The sequence below is a fragment of the Anas platyrhynchos genome, chromosome 3 (assembly GCF_047663525.1).
Source record: "Anas platyrhynchos isolate ZD024472 breed Pekin duck chromosome 3, IASCAAS_PekinDuck_T2T, whole genome shotgun sequence".
Classification (NCBI taxonomy): Eukaryota; Metazoa; Chordata; class Aves; order Anseriformes; family Anatidae; genus Anas; species Anas platyrhynchos.
Window position 1 is genome coordinate 12,925,541 of NC_092589.1, and position 19,878 is coordinate 12,945,418.

General features: G+C 47.9%; 1 long non-coding RNA gene across 1 annotated transcript; it reads right to left on the reverse strand.

Moving 5' to 3' along the window:
* Window positions 1-169: 169 nt before the first annotated feature.
* LOC119716605 (uncharacterized) lies at window positions 170-11,153 on the reverse strand. Its single transcript, XR_005264919.2, has 2 exons — window positions 5,012-11,153; window positions 170-4,197 (listed from the first exon to the last, which is right to left on the reverse strand). It is a non-coding gene; the product is annotated as an uncharacterized lncRNA (long non-coding RNA).
* Between the last annotated feature and the right edge of the window lie 8,725 nt (window positions 11,154-19,878).

Here is a 19,878-nt window from a genome sequence, read left to right on the forward strand (position 1 = left end):
TCAGCGTCCGAGGGGTTTAAAATGGAAGATGGAAGAGGAATAAGCCAGCTAAAAAGGCCAGAGGACACCAGGCTGCAGCTGATCAACTCAGAAACCAGCGAAAACCAGTAAGTATATCTGATTTTTCTACAAATATTTCCATTAATCCAACAGGAGACCCAGCACTCGGTGCGAATTTCCAGTCACATAAATAACTGGTGGTTTAATTTGTCACAGCTTTGCTGAGATCGAGTCCATTTCTGCTTTGTCTTTACATATTTCTATAGATCTTACATATCTCACATAAATATATGCGTATTATAAGAATGTGTATTTGCTGTAAACATTTTTACAAAACAAGTTTTAGCAGTCCGCCCAGGCTTTGCGGCCCTCCTGAGAAACGCTGCGGTGTGGGCCTGCTGCTTGGCACAAGAGGACCCTCATGGTTCACAAAATCCTGCAGTCTGCTGCGGAAAGCTGAAGGCAAAGCAACTCTGATGGCCTGGTCTTGACTAATGATGGCAGAAAGACTTTTAGCTCTGTTTCCTGGCATTTCATGTACAGCTTGTCCTGCAGAAGGCCTGGTTGAGCCTCGTTTGTACCTGGTTGTGGCCTGCAATGTCTCTTCTCATGCTTGTCTGAAAACCAAAGGGGTCACTTCTGCCTGGGGATTTCTAAACTGAACCAGTAAACAGTACATTTGGACCCTGCAGATTTCAACAAGATACAAAGTGATATGGAAGGAAACCAAACTTCTGCATCCAGGTTTACTCACGCTCTGCATCTGTGATGGGAATTGGCCTCTTGGCTGGAGGCAATCAAGGAGAGGATACAGACCAGCAAGCTTGCAACCACAGGAAACAAATCTGAATATTTTATGACTTTAAAAGAATACCATTTAGCGACAAATTACATTTTAGAATAATCTTTCACCCAGGGTAAGTTTTAGGCACTGCCAAATGTGGTTTGGCATTTCAGAGCAAAGTGGCTTCACACCAACTTGCCACCAAATGTCCTGCTACCATTGCCCAGGTCAGAACAGACCTCCCAGCCTCTCCTTTCCCTTGGTGGCAGCAGGAGTGGAGCAGACCCAGTTTAACCCCCAAGAAACCTTTCTCCTGGGAGGCATTCTTGGTCTCAGACAAATGTTACAGCATTCACACCAGTGTGAACTTGTAGCCTGTGAACCTGAAGAAAGAGAGAGGACACAGAGAGGGTTTTCTTGGTTGTGCTCACTCAGGAAACCTGAATATATCTGTGACAAGCTGCTCCTCATAAAAGCAGTACCAGGTTGGGAAGGATGCCCAGCTTAACAGTAGCAGGTCAGAGGGGATGGATGGGGGAATGGAGGGCAGCGGGGAGGGTTAACCAGTATGGGTCTCTCAGGCTACAACAACTTTGTTTTTCTGTAAACCACAATGTTAACCCTGTCAAGTGTGTCCCAGGAGTGACTGTATCTGCCTTGCTTTGCCCTCAGAAGCAGAATTTTTGCATAAGAAGGGCTCACTCAGTAATATTTTTTAATTTATTTTGCTCAGAGCACTGTGATCTAAATCAGACAAACTTATTTAAACCTGTTGTGAAAATGAGTAAGGTTGGAATGACTTGCATAATGTCACATGGGGAGCTGCTGGCCTGGAGCAGGAGTATCCTAAGCAAAAGTCCATGGTCTTCATCTGAAAGGTCATCTCTCCTGTCACTCTCTCTGAAGATTAACTGGGAGGTTTTGGCTTCTGCAGGAGCCTGTCTGCAAGGAGTTCAAACTAAACAGTCCCCATCAGCAAGGAATGTGTAAATCTCCTTCCTCCGCTAATTCCACTTAGAAATGCAAATTGGAAGTAGCTGTCAGGAGGGCTGGAAACAAGAGGTATCATTGCATGTATTCCTAATGCTTATCACAGACAGAACTTGGCTTCTGGTAAGGACCAAATGCAGCCTCTTCACATGTCACTGAGAGAGCTTGCAGCACAAGCAACCGGAAATGCTTTAGTTTCTTCAGCACATCGTGCTCGATGATTTAACATCCTCCTAACACCTTGTCCTTTTCCAGGATGTTCAGCCTTCTGGTATTTTCCTAACATGTTGAATTAGGGGATTAAATCCCTTCGTATCTTGGTGGCATAAGTGGAAATAAATAGAAAAATGCTTGGCTTCCACCCAGAGACGAGATATTTAAATGATGGAAAGTATGTGTGTATTTTTGGGGTGGCGTACTTAGATCTCTACAAATATTTTCAGTTGCTTCCCTGCACTCATGCACAACCATCCCATGCCATTCATCTCATTCCCCCATTCCCCACTTGTAAATTCATTTGGGAAGAGTTGACAGACTTCGGTTTGGCTTCTGTGAGATTTCAAGCCTGCTGCCTAATGTCGTGTGAGACAGCATCTCCCAGCAGCGCGCTGTGTGGCTGTAAAGAGAAAGGTTTTGAAGGGCTGTAACACGCCCTGTCTCTCTGCGTGTGCAATCCCATTTCCGTGCGCTGCTGTGTACTTCGAGGTGGCAAAGAAAGTACAAAGTCATACCCAGGCAATATAATTCATCTAATGACCCGGGGAGTCACTGATGTTAAGAACACGTATCATTGCATGGAGGAGCTGGAATTAATGCATGTTTTGGGACGGCTGAGAAATTAGCAAGTCATACGCAGCCTGAAGCTTAATGCTTGTATAGAATTCTTAATTATTCTTAATTATAAAGAGAGCACGATATGAACTGACATTTCTTTTTCGCATTTTCTAAGGTTATGTCACGATGAGCTGTGGAATTGGCCAACATCTGCTTTAAGGGAACTGACAAGACTAGCAGCAGGCTTACTGCTTTAAGCAAGCATCTCTCTGATTTTCACACACTCAACTTCTCTGCTTCATCACTGTGCTAATACAAGGTTATTGACTGTTTCAGGTCTTGATGTAAAATTTCAATTTTATGAGAAGGGAACAGATACGGAGAACTTGTTATTGTGAACTGTGAGATCTTTGGTCTTCAACTATCAAGTCTGATAGTTTCCCAAACACACTCTGGCTTAGAATCTGAGATTTCCTGCGTTCAGATTGTGTTTAGCTCCAACCTGATTCAGGAACTAAAAGCTCAGACACTTCTAAAATTTGAAGCATTTATGTCCTTGTGCCCTTGAGAGCCATTTCCAACCTTAAAAGCCCGGTTCTAGAACTACTGAACTCAAGTGATTTCACTTTAAAAGTGCTTACTTTTTACAGCTTCCTGAGAACAATGATAAAAGCCAGGTTAGAAAGTATAACTTCCAACCACATTTTGCAGACATTCTGGCCAAAACTTAAAACAGAACATTTTTATGTGTACAGCCAAAAGAAGAAGCACTCTGCTGTTCTTTTTTTTTTTTTTTTTTTTTTTTTTTTTTTTTTTTCTTGTGTCTAAACAGTGCAAAATTCAAATCCCAATAAATTTGTAGCAGAAAACCCCGAGTAGCTAAACCAGACAGAGTAGAGGCTAGGACTGAATGGAGATGCTGGATACATGGTTCAATCCAGATATGAAATAGAAGGAGAAATACAAACCACTTTTTTTTTTTTGAAGGGTATGCAGTGGTGCATTGGTATGGGGCCGATGCTGGAGCTGAGGTACCCCCCGTGGTTTCCACCTGGTGGTCTGTGCTTCTGAGAGGAGCATTCAGAGCCACGCCACGGCTCAGGCTGCCAGGCAGGAAACGTGTGTACACATCCACACACGTGTGTGTTTGTGTACCCTCTGGGAGCAGAAATCTGAAATTACCAACGTGAGCTCCAAAGTGATAGTTACTCATTAAATAAACAAATAAGCAGGTAAAACTCCAGCCGTGTGGCTGACCCCGGTGGCTTGGCAACAATGAATGGGGTTTTCAGTGCAGTGGCCCCAAGTATTGGGTATCGCTGCAGGATTTCTCTGTTCGCTTGGTGAATAGCCTTCAGTGAACTCCTCATCTCGGGGAAAACCCCAGAACCCCATTAAGTGGTTCAGCCAGCCACAGACATGGGAAGCCTTCCAAAGGAGAGACAGAAATAGCTGTAGGATGAAGCAAAGGGATGTTTTCTGCTCAGAGGAGTTTCTTTTTGCCGTGCCATTTGCCGCAGGGCTGAGACACAGTTGTGCTTCCACGCATGGCCAAAAGCACCACGGGCCTGAGAGCAAAGTCCTGGGGGTGGGCAAAGTCCTCACACTTATCCCTGTCTTCGCAGAGAGCTCTGAAGGGCTGTGACGTGCTGGGGAGGTAGCAAGAAATGTCAGATTTAATTTAAAAGCACACATCTCAGATGCAATGCTGCTTTTGTGCTTCCCTAGACTTGGAACAAATGGACTCCTTCCAGCCTCAGGTAGAGAAGACTGGGGAGAGAACAGCCCATCCGATGCCAGGAGATTCCGTTCTGCAGTTCCCCGGGGTAAAATCCTGGCTCCGCTTAAGTCAGTGGCAAAAAAAACCTTGCACTTAAGTGGAGCCAGAATTTGTCTCCTGGGATTTGCAGGATTTAGCTGGCAATATCTCAAGGTCTGGCACCCAAAATACCTCCCTCCCTGGTGACTCCCTGAGGCAAACTTTCTGCAGTCTTCTCCTTCCCCCAGTCCCCCAAGGAAGACTCTGTGCAGTGACAGCTTTAGCCCGTAAGAAGGGATTTATTATCCTTTACAGTGCACCAGCTCCCCAAACCTGCCTTTAAAGAGCTTTGTTTGAAATAGGAGCCATGCTCTGCTCCTGCACAGTCACGAGTGGGTGAGTGAGGAGCCAGAGCATCCTGCTGGCAGCTGAGGACATGCCGTTTCCTCCTTTTCCCGGGGGAAAGGACACACGGGTTAACCCCAGCCAGCTGAAAGTGTGCCAGGGGTTAGTGGGAGAGGAATGGGCCTTGGGTGCCCCCGCTTCCACCAGCCCGGCTGAGAAGACATTTCATGTGGAAGCTGTTCCTTGGGGTATCTCTAGTGACAGGTAAAGACGTGCCTCCTGCGGACTGCTCGTCCCAGCCTGAGAAATGCCACAGCAGAAAGCCCCCAGCATCGCTGGTTCCAACCTCAGCTCGTTACCTTTTTTCCTGTGACCAATGGCCAGGGCGTTTCGTTCACTTGGATCTTCACAAACTAGCTTGGAAAAGAAAAAGAAAAGCATCTAGAAAAAGCAAGCAGATTTGCCTTTCAAACTAACAAATTGGCAGGGACATTCCCGCAGCCACGTTTCACTCATTTTTGACAGCTTACTGGGTTTCAAGCTGGCAGCGATTCTTTCCGATATTAGCTTGGAATTACAAAGATTAAAAGGCTGAAAGAGTGCCTATGTAATAACATACAAGAGAAAAAGGTCCTGTAACAAAGAGGCGTCCCTGGAAGGACTGTGTTTTCAAACCCACTCACATACATAACATTTTAAGAGCTGTCACCATCAGAGCTCATTTTATGGCCAGTTCCTGAAGGAAGTGGTTGTAAAGATGTGGCATGAAGAGCAGAAAACCCAGGTGCTGAGCAGAGAGCTTTTGAACTCACAGCAAATGCGTGATACTTTTTTCTAACCAGAACAACTGCTGTTTGTGACCATCTGAACTTTGAGCTACAAGAAAATGTCTTTGGGGTTCGTCAGGCTGATATCCTGTCTCTAACCACAGCCTGTACCAGATACTTCAAAGGCAGAGAATACAAGAAACTCTGTATTGAAATCATCTGCTAGCAGAGGAAATTTCTTCCCAACATCAGACAGTTTGTCATTGATTTATCCCCTCGAACAGGAAAGTTTATATGCCTCTTTGAAAAAAAAAATCAACTGAATGGAAGAGTGATGTGAGTTTATTCATCAAGCCTAGCAGATTTTTATTTGAAATGTATTTGATTTTTCTAAAATACTGTAACAGCCCTTCTACTGTTTTCTCTGGGGATTGCTGTAGTGCTGAGTTGATAGTTTGTTTGTTTTTTTCCCAGCTTGTTTTTCATGCAGATAGCCTGGCAAATGTGACGCTGCTCAGGAGCTGCGGCCCTGCAGCAGCCATTTTGCGGATGGCGGTGTCTCCTCCTCCAAAACCTCCTCTTGGCAGGGGTTTTTAATCCCCCCTTCCGAATCGTTGAACCTCGGGTTTCTTACTGCTGAGATGGCATTGTGCTCTTACTGTTGGACAGGTTCTCCCAAGCCTCCTGTGTGTCAAGAGACACAGAACAGATTGAGGATGTGACGTGGGTAGTGAAAAGAAAGCAAATTTATTGTTGTCTTTATTTGTCAGACTGCTGACACTGCACGGGATGTCTAATATTTGTTTTCTGGGACTGGGTAATTTCAAATTGTAGCCGTGAATGTAATCTAGGATAAACTGGGTGTCTAAGCTGAAGGTGTAAAGTCCATATTTAGGCTCCTAAGGTAAAGTGACTTTGTTCTGAGAGGTGCTGAATGTCTGCCCTTCTTCCTGAAGCACGCAACATTTCCTAGATGGTTGGGTGTAAAATATCGGCTCCACTGTGGTCAATGGCAGATTTTCCACTGGCTTCAGTAAATATTTAACCAGCTCTGAAATACCGAGTTAGGAGACTAATTATTGGCAGCTGCTTTTGTGAGAGCCTGCCTAATACCTAGAGCAATACCAACAGACCTCGTTGTGTTTGTCTGAGTTTTGTGCAAAGCCCTGCTGTGTGTTTTCCCATCTCTGGTGAAGAAATACAAAAAAATTTTGCGGCCTGAGTTGCCCTCAGAGTCTATTCGAGTGGCACCTTTTTGGCCTTAGTCACGAGCCAAACACACACGTCAGCCTAATTGCAGAAACTTAGGGGATTTGATGCAGAAACTCCTCAGCTGATGTTCAGAGCCCAGTTTGAGACTTCCAATTTGTTTAGCTGGCTCTAGCAGGAGCTGTGGATGAGCAGCGTCTCTGGAAGCAGGCGGTGGATAGCTGAAGCCAGCAGGTATGGGGTTTTACGACGTGGGTCCTTGGGCTCTGCGCCTCATTGAATTTAATCACAGCTTGGAGTAAAAAGATGCACGCAGGTTCAACGCTGGCTTGGTTTCTAAAGGATTTGTGTTTGCACAATCAATCTTCTGCTCGTCCTGCCCCTGTAATGGTTCTTGAACCTCATGGATGGTGAAAACCAAACTGAAGTCCTGGAGAAATTAATTTCCTTTGGGCTTCATGAAAAATATCAGCTGGGTAAAACAGAGAGCTGTGAGCCCTCTTGCTGAAGCAAAGCAAAGCGTGAGCTCATCCCCGATTAGACACCAGGAAACCAGTGTGGGACAAGACCTGTCATGAATGCCCTACCTGGGGGTGAGCTCTTGGCTGGCAGCTGTGCTTTACTGGGCTCTGAAAATCCCCTCCACGAGAGCAGCTTCAGGTTTACACCACACATCTCCCCCAAACAGCCAGACACATCCTTTGGAAACCAAGCTTTGGTGTTTTCATCGCTCGTGGAATACTTGTTTTAACATATCCCAGCGATATCGTGGAGGGAAGTGACATGTTTTCCCAACCAGGGCAAAGAAATGTGTCAAGTAATGCCCTGAGTTGTTGGGTTTTTATATATTTTTTTTAGTCTGGCTCTAGCTGCTAAAGGGTCTGCTTCACAATTTGTTAATTCAGCTGAGAGTGTTGGCTGCATCTCCGCAGTGCTGTAGGTGGATGATTTGCTTCTTGCTTGTTGCCAGCTTGAAGTCTGCTTCCACCTTTTTTCTTTCTCCCCTCGCGCTCCCGTGCATCAATCCGGCTATCTTTCCATCGCTGAAATTAAATTATCGTAGTCAATGATTACAAGAGATTTCCTTAGGCTTCTGCTTGCATGATGAGAGAGATTCCTGAGCTCCAGAAAGGCTTAAAACCTCCGAGTCCTGCTAATAATAACAACCCGAAGGGAATAGCCCCGCTGACTATGTAGGCCAGACTTAACAAATTACTGCACGCAGATAACGACACAGCCCGTGGAGCCTCCTAAATCTGATCACATGCGAAGAGAGCCACTGGCTACAGCAGGGCTGCTTGGCTTCGCAACTACACAGCGCAGAGCTGCCCACGTTTAGACACTCCGGCATCTCCAGAAAGCCACCCGAGACAGACAGCACGAGCCATTTCCGAAGAAATGAACACCTTTCCCTGCTGGTACCTACCCCCAAACCCCATTCTGGGCTGCACTGGTGCCAGGAGGAGCTGGCTGAGACACGGAGCAGCTGCTTGGCCAAAGGCAACGGTGCTCCTCCTGCATCCACCTTTCAGAGAGGAGCTCACAGAGAGGTTTTTACCAGGGAGGTTTCGGTGCCATGCCCCTCTGTAGCGTTCGAGCTCGTGTGAGCTGCATTTTGCACAGCAGCTCTTAAAAAAAAAGTGGGCCTCCAAATGTCAGAGGGAGCCCCCTTTCATGTCGGAGATGAAAGCCGCGTTGTCTTGGCTCAATTCCAGCATCTGTCCCTGTGTGTTCGAGCGGATGATGGAGGTTTTCTGGCCATGGCTCCAGAGCCGGGTGCCCTTTTACAGCCGACGAAGCCGAGTCGATGTGCCTGGATGTCGCTGCGGGCTCGAGGTGGGCACGAGGGGTTACAGTGAGCTGCTCACGGGTGGCTGCCCGAGTGCGTGTGCGAACCCACAGCTCACCCAGCTGGACGAGGAGGGCACGAGAGGGGCACCCTTCCTTTTTTGCCCCTTCTGCCTCGTCTGGCTTGATGGTAAGGTCTTGCAGGCGGCGCTTGTTACCACATGGTTGCACATTGTCTACAGGGATGGGGACCCAGGTCCCAGCGGTACGTAACAGCCTTCAACAGCTACTTTGGCGTTCATAAAATACGGCCGGCAGAGCAATCTGAGTCATCTATCAAACAACCCGCAGCTCCACCCGCGTGCAGCTCCTCCAGATGAGTCCTGAGGCTAATTAAAAGAATGCAAAGAACGGTGGGCTCCGGGTGACTCGGGCTGAGGGCTGAAGACTGCTGCATCCTCACGAGCTCTTTCTCCGCGCTGGGTTTTCGCACGGGTCCTGGCCGGTCCCCGAAAGAGCAGCTTCCTAGGCCCTGCCAAACTGCAGGTTTAAATATTCATTGCATTCTTCACATGCCAAATCATCGAAGTTGGAAAGCAGGAGCCTAAGATTTTGCAAAGCTGCTTTTGCACATAAAGGCCATTAAAAATTCATCAGGGCAGGGAAAAAACAACAGCGCTGCCAGTAGTAGGGAACTTTATGTTGACTTGGCTAATGCTGTGTGGGGCTAAGTTGGAGCTAACCCGCATTAATCCACTTAAATGGAAGGGTGAGCCTGATCCAGTAAAAGCAATAAATCCTCTTTAGAGCTGACCAGACGATAGGAGAACGGGGCTGAATGGCAAAGAGTTGGCAGGAGGTAACTGGATGGAGCCTGAATTTCCAATGTGCCAGGTGATTTAACTCACGGCATCCCTTGTCCCCCATCTCCCAGGACCAGATCTCAGCACTTTTAACCCCCGAGGTGTGATGATAGACCACGGGGTTGGCAAGCTCCGGGCTGAAACAGAGCAGGAAAGCTTCGAGCAGCTTCGAGCAGGTACCAGAAATCCCTGTGGCAGCTCAAGTGAGATGCGATGGACAGACAGACACTGCCTGGGGCTGGGGGCTCTGCCTTGCCTCGGGGGCAGCCTGCAGCCATCAGAGAAAGGCCAGGTGCTGCCTTGCTACAGGTAAGGGTCCATCTAACTGGGTTTGCTGTTTAACCCCATGTCTTAATTACATCTGAGGCCGGACTGGCCGGGGAGCAGGCAGACCTGCACGCCAAGGAAGTGGCTGCCACTATCGGAGAGCAATTTTCTCAAGGCTGACCCAAGGCACGGAACTGAATCCAGGCTGGGTGAATATCTCTGTTTCCTTATTCCTCTGAGAATCCGGGCCTGAATTTAAAAGGCTGTTTAACACTTTGAAGCCACCCACAGCTCTGTCTTTGCCTCCCACACAAACTCCAAGGAACTGACTCATTCCCACCGTATTTTCAGCTGCGCGTAGATCCTGCTCTCAGCCAAGGAAGATCCTCGCTCAGCCGAGCGAATCGAGCGCACATTGTGGCTTCAGCGAGCTGGTCTTGAAAGGGTTTCTCCTCGCCGACTAGCAGTCGACAGTATCTGAAGACATCTGGCCTGCCTTTTAAAGGAGAGTAGGAACCGTGATCCGTAGTTAGCTGCCTAATTTATGCCTCGTCTGCTGCTCTCTACTCAGGATGCTTCCTTATGTTGACTGTTAAATAGCTGCCTGTGAAAAAAGCGATGCTGGCAGCCGCTGTGAAGTGGGAAGAGGCCTGCTCCGTGAGCATGCACCCTCCTTCCTCCCCTTCCCCGTGGCAAACACACTGCCCCTCTCCCTGCAGTGCTCCAGCAGCGTGAGCGATACCTGCAGCGCTCCGAGGTGCCCAGCACAGAAAACTCAACAAGCCTTTCTGCAAGGGGAGACGCGGGGCTGTCCCCCTGCCCGTCTGGGGAGCTGAAATGCTCTTTCCGAGGTTCTAGCTCGCTAATTCTGCCGCCGCTGAGGAAAACAGCTCGCTTCTTGCTGACATCACGCTGTCCCCCCGCTATGCCTTAGCCACTGCGAGGCTTTAGAGCTTCATGCTCTGCCTGAACAATTACACCCACGTTTTGGCTGGGAAACAGAGACAAACGGAGGCAGTTCGAAGTAGGACATGGGAGGCCTGCCTCCCATTTCCCCGTGCTCCACGCCAGGCTCCTTACTGCCGCCTTCTCCCCTGCCTGGTAGGAAAACTCCAGCAAAAGCCTGGTGGGGTCACCACCCTCTGCTTTTTCCCTGGAAAATCTCCAGGCTGTTTGGACTCTGGAGCACTTCTGCATGCCGTGAGGCCACAGCACGGTCTTCACAGATTAATCTTTGCAGGTTTTTGAGCATAATCCTGGTCACTACTCTGTTCCAGAAGCTGGAGGGAAACCCCCCCTCCAGTACAATGAGATGCCAACAAACTCCAAGAAGAAGCAGGGAGAGGTCAAAAGCCATGCTCCATGTTCATCTTGTTGCATTTGGCTTCCTTCAAGCTGAGTGTTTGCCCCCCTCTGCAAAAACCTGGGGCAGAAGCTTGGCTCCTGCCTGCGCTATGAGCTAGCGCGGTCAGGAATTTACCTCTGTCACCAGCTGGGAACTGAATAATGCAAAACCCGACTCCTCCATCCCCCTGGCACCGGGCTGACTTCCATCAGCTTCCGAGGAGCTTTTCGGAGTGCAGAGTCCTGACCCGCTCGCAGTGGCCAGCATTAGCTGAGACATGAATAAACAATAAAGGAGATAAAGGAGAGGCCAGGCTGGAAGCAACAGCTGTTTCCTATGGACTCCTGAATAAATTCAGGCTCCCCTGGCTGAGGGGCTGGGCTTTTGTCCTCGTGCAAAGGAATGAAGTGCGCTGAGGGTTTCGTGCTGGTGTCGCAGGGAGGTTTTTGTTTAGCATTAAACAGGAAGGGGCAGCTCCGAAAGTTTTAAGAAGGAAAAAAAAATGTTTTAAAAAAGCATTCATTGCAGGTAGGCCCAAAGCTTCCAGCTCTATCTTGCTCCAGCTGCGACTCCAGGAGCAGAATTACGCCGCAGACTTGCCTTGTGTCAGTGATATATGGCAAAGAGCAAAGTCCCTGGCCCACGATAGCCTTTTGCTGCCCGCAGATGTGCTCTTCCATGGAGCACTTGGGAAGCCCGCTGCGACATTACACAAACCACTCAGCGTCTCTAACGCCGATTTCAGAAGTTCCCTTCCCTGTGTAACTAAGCAAAAGGTTTGGCTTGGGCCTGGCAGAGAAACTGTTGCTATAATGAGTGTCTAAAGCCAGGCTTGAGGGAATGACTCTGTCAGCAAAGCACGAGCCTCTGCTCTGCTCTACCCCCGGGAGCGCACGGCAAGGCTCAGGGCTTCGGTCATTTCCAGCAGCAGAGCAGGGAGGAGAGCCTGGCCGGGAGAGATGGATTTTCCTGGTACTTCTCTTGTGCAAGCTCATTCCGTTTGTGTGGAAATCAAGTGTTTTTCTTGTACAGGGAGATAGGGCCTTCGCTTATCTCAACGGTACTGTAAGAGGAAATTCTAACATCATGATCTGGGAACCAGATAAATGCAATCTGTCTTAACGCAGCAATGTCCTTTCCAGTTACTGCTACCAAGTTACTGTATCTGAAAATCCTTTGCAAACTCCACTTGCTCAGGTAATCTCTTAGTTTGCTGAGGGAGAGGTGTGGTGTGGTTTTTTTCTTTCCTTTTTTTTTTTTTTTCAGGGGAAGGATTGCTTTGCGTTACGCTTCACAAACCCTCCTCAAGCTGATGTAACGAGGCCCCAGACTGTCTGCACGGCCCGGCCACTTTTGTTTACACGTGTGAAACCTGCAACAAATTTGGATTCCAGATTAGCCCCGTCCCTTTCCTCCCCCTCTGCCTCCCAGCTGCAGAAGGGCGGCCGCAAACTACAGCCGTGTGCTCCTGGCAGCGCTGGCATCGTCACCGCAGGGACCTTCCCCGTAAAAAAAAATAAGTCTGGAGATTTTGTAGGGAGCCCGTTTTTTTGGTGGAGCAGGAGGTGAAATCTGGGCCTGCTGGGCGGCGTATGGAAATATGAACCTGCTAAGTTCCTAACACTGTTTTAGAATAAGGTGTGTTGTTTTTTTTTTTGTTGTTTCATTCTGGTTTTGTTTATTTTTATAAGTTTAATATTAGCTAGAACTCCAGTAGGTCCCTTCCTTTTTTTATTTCTCTTTTCTATTTTTCACCAAGTCTTGCCCATCTCAACTGCTTTCCTGAGGCTCTTTTTTGTTTATCCTACACGATTTCCTTCCTTCCTTCAAGCCCAGACCCCTGTGCTCCCCTGGGGCTTCCTATGATAGCTAGGCACTAATCATGTACTTCTGCCCCAGAAGCACAGATAGAGGCTTCCTCCCCCTGCTTCCAGTCAAAGGAGGATGTAAGGCATAATGGTAATCTTAAACAACACTGCTATTCATTGTTTGGGAGATCTGGGAAATATCCTTGAATTCAGCTTGCTAAATTAGCTGCTTCTTGAGTAACCCACAGCTGCTGCGTATCTGTCCCATTACATTTTACAAAAATGCAGCAGTTCTCATTACACACGGTATTCTCCCGACATATGGACCTTCCATTAGTTTCTGTCTCTGTGCAGCTCTGTTGCCATGAATGTATACACAGAAACATTTTCTTTTGTACTTAAAAAAATATATATATATATATATTAAAAAAAAAAAAAAAAAATTAAACCCAACAATTCTTGAAAATAGATTAAAGACAGGCACTCGCAATTATTCAGATGGAGGAAAGATGTTGCAGTGCCTCGGAGTACAGGCTCTGTCGGGAGCCAATACTTAGATTAAAATGTTGCTTCTGGCAGTAAAAGTGTAACTACCAGTGGTTTTTAGGCTTCATCCTGCCTGGTGTGCACATGAGCCTCTGCCTTGAAGTTGGCAGGCGTCTTCTTGTGCGTGCAGATACTGGGAGTCAGATGGACCCTCGGTGTAAGGTGATGCTCAGCCATCTCGCTGAGGTTCCTCAGGAGACAGCGACACGATTTTTTGGATTTGGTCTCGTGTGTTTTCTCCTTCACAGCGGTTCGCAGAGGAATTCGGTTTGAAAGCAAATGGATTCCTGGTGTTAGTGGATTTACGCTCCCTACCCCTTCAACAACTTCTCCAGCATGAGCGGGAAACTCGAACAAGCCTTGGGGAGGAAGGTTTTTCTCGTGTGCTTTTCCAGGCTTTGCTTCTCAAAGCGCAGCCACGTCCTCGAGGAAAACCCAGCCCTCCATCTTTGTGCTCGCTGTGAGACAGCTGCTTCCAGCGGGCTGCAATCCACGATGCATCAATTACTTGAAATAAAAATGCGAGGCTGGGACAAGTCAAATGAAGGCTTCCTTAGACCCCTAGAGAGGATCGACACCTCTCTTACCCTGTCCAGGACTTGGTTCATTTCCCTCAAAAGGGGTCCGGCCAGGGACACTGCGTGTTTGCAGACTGACTGTTGGCACTTCACCACATCCTCTGAGGAGCATCCTCGGGCTGTGCTTGAGCAATTGGTCACCAGCAAAGGCGAGCAAAGCTGTTTGTGACGGTGGGCCTTGCTGTGGTCTCTCTGTTTTCCCTATTTCCCTCTCTGCCACTCTGATTATTTATTTTTCTTCCCCTGGGTTGGGTTTTCCCTATTCCATTTTCTCTTGCCATGAGCTGAGGACTTGCTGCTCTAAGGCCGGGGCTCTGAATATCTCAGTCTTTGGGATGTTGCTTGATCCTGCCTGCTTCAGGGCTGTGATTTCAGGGCTTCCAAGTATCATTCACAAGGAAAAACATGCAATTAACGCTCCTCTGGTTCTGGTTTGTAACTCTTCCCCCCTTTTAGAACCCAACTGCAAGCACACATCCTCAAACCTCTCTGAGGACACCCGCCTATCTGCAGGTTTGGTTGGCACTGCTCCTGTATCCCAGCCTTCTGCAACAGCCCTGCGTGTCCAGCACCTGCGTGGTGCCCTGTGCCGGGAGGCAGGGAGGTGCCTAATCCTGATGAGGCTGGCAGGAGATGGCTCCTTCCCCCTCGGATGTGCCGGCAGGATCCCTTTCCTTCTCACAAAACAGAGGAAGAGCGTTCAGGTTTCCTTTCAGTGGCCTCTAAATTATTTGTCCAGAGCCCAGAAGTGTCTCTTCCTGGGCTTAGCGAGGCTCGTTCCTTTAGAAGTCATCGCCGATTGTGTTCGTATTTGTGCATAAATGAATATTAATGGTGAATGTGGTCTGACTACTGGGCCCATTTCCTCCCACAGCTGTTTTGATGTGAGACCTGATCCAAAAACATCTTGTGCGCACATCTTGCAGCCTGGCTCTGCAGGCGAGCTCGATGGGGAATGCTTTGCTGCCGGGGCCTGTTGTGGTTTAGGCATGGACAAAGCACATAGCTGCTGAGTGCTGTCAGGGCCTCAGCACTCCTGCATTTGCCTCGCAGCAGACATTTCGGTACCCAGGGAACTTGTGTTTTAACCGGAAAAAAAGCTCGTGTGCCAAAGGCCTCCCGATGCAAGCGAGGCTGCAGCTGAGAAGTTCGGGGGGCTGAATATTGGGGTTTGCTGCTCCAGCTGGTATTTGGGTGGCATTTAGGGCTGCAGCTTGCAGCCTGAGCACCAGAACCTGAAGGCAAGCACTGAAATACCTGAGTTACGGCGCTTGTGTTTTATTTGGACGTGGTTCTGTGCATTTCTCCAGCTATCCTTCTGTGGGTTTATTGCAGAGATGGCTGGGACTGAGCCGGGGACTCCCGTAGGAAAAGCTGGTCTGAGACAACAGGTTCTGAGAACAAACACCAAGCCATATTCCCCACAAACCATATTTTAACCATTAGGCAAGCTTCTCCTTACAGATTCCGGATAATAGATGTATTTAAGTAGGGAAAGGGATTCGCTGGATGACTCGCCTGTCCAAACTAATCACTAGCCACAGTTTTGATGCAAAAGCCTCGCTCGTAACTGCTTGCAAGCAGCCTGCAGCAGACGTGTGCTCCCCGAAAGTCTTGGGCGAGTAACTTTGGCCTCGTGCACTTGGGAAGGCTGCTCGCAGACGATGCCTGTGCAGACCCATGGTGGCGAGAGGGGGCCTAACTCAGAGCGCTCTGCAGGCAGCAGGAAGGTTCCCACTGCCTGAAATTAGTCACAAATGATCTGCCTGGCTCTCGGGTTTAATCACATGATCCAATTACAACTTAATCCCATCAATAGGAAATAAATGTTCCCACCTTCGGTTATTCTCGCCGCGTGGAAAGCTGCTCGGCAGCGCACGGCCCCGTGCCTGTCAGTGAGGCCGTATTTTGTGTTCCTGCTGCAAAAGGGGGTAGATGCAGGGTGGCTGGAGAAACACACGGCTTGAAAAACCCTTCTTTTGGCCTAAAGCGGGAGCAGCCTAGAGAGGTACTGTCACAGATCCAAGCAGGCTGGGGTTAAACGGTTTCCTCAGCTTTTCTCCCTAAATCAATTTGAATATTCTTGGCAGGCTCTGTTACTATGCATGGTGGGCAGCTGTGATTCAAGCAGGGATTTTTTTTTTCCCCTTTCTACTGTCCCAGTCTTCCTGTCTTGTGCAGATGTGATCCTTTCCCTCTGTCTGCCTAACAGCTAATTATTTTACCAGACGAGCCAATAGTCTGAAGAAAACAGACCATGCATATTCTTGAAAGCAACAACTGTGTTACAATGTCAGGGGGGGATGGGGAAGAAAAAAAAAAGAAAAAAAAAGAGTCACTTCCTTCTGACCCACTCCACTCCTTAAGCAAACCTCCAAAAATAGCAAGCACACTGATTTATAAGGGCCCAGTCTACCTCCCAAGTTAGTCACCCACCTTTTTCAGCAGAAACTTGCACCGTGGGTTTGGGGAAAGTTGGAGAAAGCCAGTTGGAGTGTAAAAGTCGTCGAGCTAACAGCTCTGTAATCAACAGCAACCCAGGAACGTACACACCCATGTTACTGCCAGAATGTGGACAAGAGCACATCAGCTGCTCCCCAGAAACTGCCTGGGTGTCACTGCACGCGCTGAAATCTCATTCTCAGTCACTTGCAGGCAATTAGGCCTTTCTGATTAGAACAATTAGCCTCTGGGTCTGGATGGGGCAGTACTTCAAATTCTGCTTTCCATGTTTGGCCTGGGTTTTTTGTTTGTTTGTAGGTAGTTTTTAATTTATTTTTTTCTGGCCAAGGTAGCTATCTGGTCCTTGCACACCCACTGCAAAGGCAACAGCTCAAACACAGTCTGCCCCGTGCCAGGTGTGAGCTGTGAGCTCACAGGAGCACCGCAGCCACACAGTTGTGTTTTATAGCCTACAGGTTGTTTTGAGAATGCCTGCTGGTTTTCATTTCCCAGGCAGACGAAGGCTCCGTTTCCAGATCCCCCAGCAGCCCAGCACAGCTTGCTGCTGCAGCCCGAGGAGAGGGGTGCTGCCCTGCTGAGCCACGCTGATGCCTGGGAGGAGACCTGTCTGCATCCTGCATCGGCAAAGAACAGCAGGTCAGTGGTGCTCACGCTGCTCCCAAGAGGCTGGGGAGTCCCTCACGTTTAGGAACCCTGGCTCACACAACAGGGTGCTTGGTGTTTCACGAGGCAGGCGATAGTGTGCAGGTCCTGAGAGGCAGCGATGAGGGCTCTGAAGGAAGGTACGTGCCTCTAGGTGAGGTGGAAGCTGTCCAGTGCTGGGTGGAAAGTAAAATTAGAGTCTAGGGCACTAAATGCTGGTGCATTCAGCATGAGGTCTGAGACACAAAAGCTGCAGGACCTTTAATCATACGGAGAAATGCCACTGCTTTTTTGACAGGCAGCTCTTCTCCCAGGTGATAACAGCAAGCCCCAACGTGGGGTAAAACCATGGCCTTTCCCCAGTGCTTCCCATCCACACCAAAGGATCAAATGCTCCAGAGAGATTCTGTTTAGAATTCTGCACAAGCAAATCCTCAAATGGAGAAGATCTCTCATGTTGCACTGAAGGCAAGCAAGGTCGAGCATCAGCTGCCTCCCTGGACAAGCTGGGTTCGTGAGTCAGTGAATTATGAGTTGCATCTCAAAAGCTGAGCTGTTTTTGAGCAAGCAATCTACTCCTAAAAGCAAACTTCCTGCCTCTACAACCCCCTGCACAGCATTAAGAGGATCAGGATGCAGAGCTATGTCCGCACCAGCCTGCCTCCTTCACCTCTAAAGGAACACGTGACTTCACTGGACAGCACTGGAGCAAGAGCCTTTTTTTGGCTCACACAAACATCCCTCCCTTCTTTGTTACCCTTTTAAAAGTGGATAAGTTAATTAGCTGTTCACCCTCCAGGGCTGTAAGTTCTTGTATAATTAGATAATGGGCAATGATCATACAGCGTTTTGTTCTCACATGGCGCACAGATTCCAGTGCTGACAATATTTTGTAGGTTATTCCAGTTCTAGTTCCAGGTTATCACCTAGCAATGCTGCAGAAAGCACTAGCACCCCCATCAGGAGGTGACTTTCTTACCTACCAGCATTACAGGTGCTAACAGCAATCCCACCAGCTCCTACTGGACATCACAGGGTAGCTTGTAGTGGGCATCAACACTACTCCAATGGGAAAACCCAAAAACATTACAAGGAGATCGTGTGGTCAGGCACTTCCCAAAATACTCCCTTTCATGTATTTAATGCCACCCTTGTCTTTCCTGCTTTGGCAGGGAAAGCCAGCATCAGGGTTACACAGAGTGGTTCAGAAGGGAAACTTATTGGAAAACACAAAGGTTTAGGTTTGGAATAGCCCCCAGAAGGCTGCTGTGCTAAGAAAAGTGCCTGATGCAAGTCAGGACTTACAGGATGTACTTGTGTTGAGGTCAGCAACTGTCAATTAATTAATTCATTAAAATACCTGGAGAGATTTAAAATGGGCACACAGTGGAAACACGCATGCAAGTAGAGGATCCTGAAACCACTTAAGCTTTAGGGCAAATAAAAAACAGATGGGAGATGGGTGCGGTGATGAAAAGGTGTAGGCAAGGGGCCCATATCTGTCATTATTCCTGCAGCTACAGTTTAATTACCATTCCTAGGCTTTGGGGAAAGATTTAAAATAAAAAAATAAATTATGGGAAGGAGCACAAGTTCTGCGGTTGGAAGATGCCCCTTAGCATCATCCTAAATCTCTGTTGAAGACTCTCAATGTGCTTTATTCATCACCTAGAACAGAAACTGTTTCCCTAATCTCCAGCATTAAGGAATTGCTGTAAGAAAGAAAAAATAAAATGAAGCACAGCCCCACGCTTCCATTCCTCCCTGAACTTGTGCTCCTGGTGCCAGCAACACGAAAGCAGAGCTCTGCACATGGCACGGTGAAGACAAGGAGCCCTCCTCCAGCTGTCAGGCCAACAAGCAGCTGTGCGTTGCGGTCCTGTTTTGTGCAGTTGGGTTGGGAAAACAGGCTGCAACAACAGGTTAAAGGAACATAGGCCATCTACATGGGGGATGTTATTTAAAACTTATCTCAGAAGGTCATGCAGTGATGGTAAGAGGCAGGATTAGCACTACTCTAAAATTTAATACTTTTTTTTTATTGAGGCCTCTAATGGCACAGTGACTTGTAACAACAGGACAACAAATGACCCCCATTAGGTAGGAACAAGTATTTCTGCATAAGGTAGGGCTAGAATAAAGCAAGTTTTCCATTCAGATGTTAATACTTGCTGAAAATATCTAGAACTTTTTTTTTTTCCCCTTAACAGTTCTCCTGGTTGCTAGAACACAGGAAGAGATAATTTAGATTTAAGAAATAACAACAACAACAACCCCTTGATTTTTCACAGTACAGACACAGCTAATGAAGCTTGTTTGTGGCAAATAGATGAAGTGCCTGCGGGGAGGAATTAACTATTGAAAAAGCTGGCTAGTAATGTTGACCAAGCTGTATTTAGCCCTTTCCCTGCAAAAGCCAGGACAAGCAAACTAAGTCAAAGCAGAGAGTGGGGAGCATGAATTATCACTGAGCAGAAGTAAATCCTGACACCCTCCTCATCCCCACAAGAATACACAGTGATGGAATAAAGATATGGTGGTGGGCAAGGGAGAATGCTTTTTTTTTTCCACGCCCTATTAAGATCCTGTCTCCAACCACCTGTATTTAAGATGGTTTAAGATGGCAAATATCTGGCCTAGCCCTTGAGACAGATTCACCCAGAGCCAACCTGCAGATATTGTTTAACTGTAAGAAAACCCAAGCCATGAGGGACACAATGCCTGGGGAACATACATACAGAACAGCATCACAGTGGGCCAGGATGAAGAAGCTAGTTAAGCTTGTTTCATAAGCCAGATAATGCATCACAGTAAGTGGGCTAGCCACTAATCCACATGGCAAGAGAGAATTGCAAGATTTCAGGTGCAAGAGCTGCTTCAAACCAGTGCCTCTTCCTAGAAGCTACATGTTAACCCCCCTTGTATAGTTCTTGTATCAATTAAAATGAGG